The sequence below is a fragment of the Papaver somniferum genome, chromosome 4 (assembly GCF_003573695.1).
Source record: "Papaver somniferum cultivar HN1 chromosome 4, ASM357369v1, whole genome shotgun sequence".
In the NCBI taxonomy this organism is placed as follows: domain Eukaryota; kingdom Viridiplantae; phylum Streptophyta; class Magnoliopsida; order Ranunculales; family Papaveraceae; genus Papaver; species Papaver somniferum.
In genome coordinates this window covers 10,701,146-10,706,542 of record NC_039361.1, presented here as the reverse complement: position 1 = coordinate 10,706,542, position 5,397 = coordinate 10,701,146, and positions in this window count along the sequence as shown.

The window sequence follows — 5,397 nt, the reverse complement described above, 5'->3', positions numbered from 1 at the left end:
AATATGACTTCTCTCTCTTCAGATTTGGGTAGCCCTGTAATGAAGTTCATACAAATGTGCTCCCAAGCTTGATTTGGAATGGGCAAGGGTTGAAGTAGTCCAGCTGGTGAAGTGTTGAAACCCTTATGCTGCTGGAAAACATCACATTCTTTGACATATGTAAGGATATGCCTTTTCATACCAGCCCAATAAAAGTAGAGTTTGGACTTCTGATAAGTTGTTTGCCCTCCAGAATGCCCCCCAATGGGTGATGAATGTAATGCATCTAGTATTGTATTCCTCAAGCCACCAGTATGTCCCACATATATTCTATTTTTATACCTAAATATCCCTTGTTGATAAGTGAATTCACCCTCTTGTTGGACCTTGGTGGATAATGCAGGTACCCATTTCTGAGCAAGGGCATCATTAATATAGTTGTCTTTGATTTCTTGTAGCCATGATGGGTGTACTTGAGTCAGAGCCTTACATGAACCATCCTCATTAAGCTTCACTCTGGATAAAGCATCATCTACTAGGTTATTAGCACCCTTCCTGTATTTCAGTTCATAAGTATAATCCAAAAGCTTTGAGAGCCACTTCTGCTGTAACACTTAGTGGATTTTCTGATCCATAAAATACTTAATGCTTTGGTGATCTGTATAAATAGTGAATTTGTTACCCAGTAGATAAGTCCTCCATTTTGAGACAGCTAACACTATGGCCGTCATCTCTTTTTCATATGTAGACATGGCTAAGAAGCTCTCTCTCACACCTTTGTTGAAAAAGTCTATAGGTATCTTCTCATGCATCAATGCAGCTCCAACTCCAACATCACAAGCATCTGTGGAAATCTCAAATGGCTTGGTGAAGTCTGGTAAGGCCAACACAGGGGTAGTAGTGACTGCTTTCTTCAACTGTTGAAAAGCTAAATCAGCTGAATCACTCCACTAAAATTTGTTTTTCTTGAGCAACTCAGTTAAAGACTTACAGATGAGGCCATAATCCTTAACAAATTTCCTGTAGTACCCTGTAAGTCCTAAGAATCCCCTGAGATCTCTTAGTGTTGTAGGAACTGGCCATTTGGTCATGCAGGAAATTTTCTCAGGATCTGCTGTTACTCCTTCTCCAGATATGATATGACCCAATTAATCAATTTGTGGTTGTCCAAAGGAACACATGCTGATCTTAACATAGAGAGAATGCTTCTGAAGCAATTCTAATGTAATGGTTAAGTGTTGGATGTGAGTATCCATGTCTGGACTGTATATCAGTATGTCATCAAAGAACACTAGAATGAACTTCCTCAAATAAGGCTGGAATATATCATTCATTAAAGTTTGAAAACTTGTTGGGGAATTTGTAAGCCCAAATGGCATGACTAAGAACTCATAGTACCCTTGGTGTGTCTTGAAGACTGTCTTGTGAATGTTAGCGCGCATGAGAGACCCTTATTTGATCATATCAATCCCTTAAATCTATCTTGGTGAACGCCTTAGCACCCTTCAGTTCATCAAGAAACTCATCAATGACTGGTATTGGATACTTATTCTTGATGGTGAGTTCATTCAGCCTTCTATAATCTACACAAAATCTCCAACTGCCATCCTTCTTCTTGACTAAGAGTATTGGAGATGAAAATGGACTATGGCTTGGCCTAATGACACCAAAAGCTAGTATTTCTCTGACCAATTTCTCCACTATAAATTTAAAGTAAGGGATTCTGTAAGGCCTTTGATTTGGTGGAACTTATAGTGGTTGTAGTGTATATGGTGGTCATGGCTTCTGGTGGGGGGAAAGTCAGTGGGTTCTTGAAAAATGGATTGCAAAGAAGATATTAAAGGTTGTAGGGAAGGGGGTGGGGGGTGGGTGGTGGGGTTAAAGTTTGTTTTTCCTCACCATTAATAGAGAATAAGTGCCCCATGAATCCATGCTTGTGTTTCCTCCTGTACTTTTCATACTCCTTGCCTGTCATGAGAGAAATGCTGGCAGATTCAGTGATGCCTTGTAAAACTACATTATTTCCCTTTTTGCTGAAGGAGACAGATAACTTCTTGAAGTCAAACTTTACAGGGGTGATTCCCTTCATCCAATCTACTCCCAACACCATGTCACATCCTCATAGAGGTAGGATCCTCATATCAATCTGGAACTTATTATCCTGCATTTCCCATTGAAAACTAGGAAACTTTGAAGAGCTCATCAACTTGTTTCCATCTGCTACAGCTACTTGGAACTTGGCAGTTGGTTCTATCAAACAACCACTTAACCTTGCAATCTCAGGGTCTAAGAAGCTGTGTGTACTTCCACTATCCATCAAAATTGTAATGGGGATGCTTGTTTAGAGTTATGCCATGAATCTTAATGGTGCTTGGGGATGTATTACCTGAAAGGGCATGAAATGATATCTCCAAATCCTCATCTTCTACTTCTTGTATTAAGGGAGAATTGAGGGTGAATCTTCTTCAGACACAGTTGGCTCCTCTTCATCAACCACCAACATAAATAATTGTTGTCTCTGACACTTGTGACCAGCCTTGAATTCTTCATCACAATTGTAGCATAATACCTTATCCTTTCTGGTCTTCATTTCAGCATAGGTGAGTCTTCTTATTAGACGAAACTTTGGAATAGTAGGTATTGTGCCTCTAGGTGAAGGAGATGTTTTGGGCTCGACACCATGCTTCTGTGGCTTTGGGGAATGTATAATGGTGGTGGTCTGTTAATCTTGGCCTTCTTGTTGGAACTGTCAAGAAGCATCTCCTGCATTCTTGCCAAGTAGATTTCCTTCTCTAAAGTGGCTGGGGAAAACATTTGTACCACAATTCTTAATTCTTCCTTCAGCCCACTGATAAAGCTTGATGTGAAGTATTCTTCAGTGAGGTGCTTATTCTTAGATAACATTAGTGCCTTGAGTTTTTCAAATATTTCTTGGTACTCTGAAACAGTACCTAATTGACTCAATTTGTTAAACTCCCCACTATGTCATAATGACCCAACTCTTGAAAGAGGGAACCAATATCCTTCATAAACGTCTCCCATCTAACAACCTCCTTCCCAACTTGATAATCCTGAAACTGTACATCTTCTTTACCTTCTAAATACATGGAAGCTACATGTACCTTTTGTTCCTCATTCATTTGGTGCAACTGAAAATACTTGGTACACTTCCTTACCCATGACCTAGGATTTACCCCATCAAATCTAGGAAAATCAACCTTAAGTTTATGTGTAGGAGCAAAATTAGAATTCTCACCAGGTAGAAAATTACCAACAGTGATTTTTGAGTATCCACCAGATCTAGTTGATTGTTCCTTGAATTCTTCCAATAACTTCCTGGATTCAGTTTTAAACATGTCCATCATAGTTGTGAGCAGCAGCGGAGATGACGAATCCTGTTTTGCTTTAATTTCTAACACCTCCTTTGCCAAATTCTCATTAGATTGAATAACTGATGTTAGCTGTTTAGTAAGAGCTTGAAACTCATATTTACTCACTATGGTTTAAGGTCACTCAGAATCGAGTGCTCTGATACCACTTGTAGTGATTATACTACAATTGATATGCAGAAACAACTCTTAATTGGATTGAAAGAATGAGATGAGAAATAGAAGAATCAAGATGAGAAGAGAGTTAGGGTTAATAGACAGAGAGAGAGAGAGAGAGTTAGAACAAGAAATTCAATAATTCACTAACTGTCCTCCAACGACAGCCATAAGAAAGATAAGAACAACATTCGTCAGACCAGCGTGTGACTCACACGCTGTCAGCTAAATACATACATGAATTTATTAAGGGCACCACTAAAGGGTTAGCCCATAACATTCATGGCTAAGGGACATCACACCTACTCCCCCGGTAGTGTTCTTATATCTGGTATTCATGCTCATGTGGGTGTTGTTCAAAGAAGGTTTTTTTGGTCAGAGGTGGAAGTTATAAGTGGTTTAAATCAGCATTGGTTAGCCATTGGGGATTTTGATACCATTTTTCCAGCTGAAGAGAAAATTGGAGGTAAAAGGCCAAACAGAAGTGCAATGATGGATTTTAACAATTGCTTAGATGCTTGTGAATTAATGCAAGCTCCAAAAACTAGTCTTCAACATTCTTGGTATAATTGCCAACATGGAAGCAAAAGGATTTTATGCAATCTTGACAGAGCAGTGTTCAATCTATTATGGTTACAAAAATTTGAAGGATGGGGATATAAAGTGGGATTAAGAGTAGCATCTGATCATGCTCCATCACTGGGAGGAGGTGCTCCAATTCCTATTCCACAAAAGGCTCCTATGAGATTTTAAAAAATGTGGATTGCATATCCAAATTTTATGGAAGTAGTGAAAAATTATTGGTCTGAAGAAATTGTAGGTGATCAAGCTTTTATCTTGCAACAGAAGTTAAAAAAGTTAAAAAAAGATTCTTAAGGAGTGGAATTGGAAAGTGTTTGGAAACATAAATGTACAAGTAAATGAGGCTGAAGCAAAAGTGCAAGAGGCAATGATCAAAATTTATATAATTCTAAAGAAGTAAAGTTAAACACTTTTCTGAAACAAAAGTCTAGAATTAAATGGATAAAAGAGGGTGCAGCTAACACTGGTTTTTTACATGCAAATCTTAATATCAGACAAGCAAGGAATAATGATAAGTGAATTTGGAAGATGACAATGGAAATATTATTGTTGATCAAAAGCAAATACATGATGAATTGGAGAAATAATTTGAACAGAAATTTAAGTACAGGGAAGTGGAGGAAGTTGAGCATATGTTAAATGGCATTCCAGAGGTGATAACTAATGAAGATCAGGACATGATAGAGGCAATTCCAGATGATGATGAAATTAAAGCAACCTTATTTGATATGGACCAAGAAAGTGCACAAGGCCCTGAAGGATTTTCAGGATGTTTTTACAGAGCATGCTGGAATGTTACTTATCAAGATGTTGTTGGTGCCATTCAATTCTGCTGGAGAAGAAAATTCATCCCCAAAGGGCTTAACTCCAATTTTTTAGCACTTATTCCAAAAACTGAAGGAGCAAAGAACCCAAATCAATTTAGAACAAATGTCAGTTTTAAGATTTTCAGATTAAAGAAGAAGATTGGGCTTTATTTTTTCAAGCAAAATATAAGGATAAAAATGGTCAATGGGGCACTAAGTGGCAAAAAAATCTCCTGTATGGCCAGGATTAAAATGGGCATGGGAAGCTCTTAAAGAAGACACAAGATGGATTATTGGAAATGGAGAAAAAATTTCTGTCTGGTTTGATTCTTGGATAAGAGATAGTACTCTGTTTGAAAGATTTGAACATAATAGCTATGTATATGAAAATATCAACTTAAAAGTGTCAAATATCTGTCAAATGGAGTGTGGTCTTACAATAATGAACTTCAACTGATTTTTCATAATCTTTAATATGCCAAAAG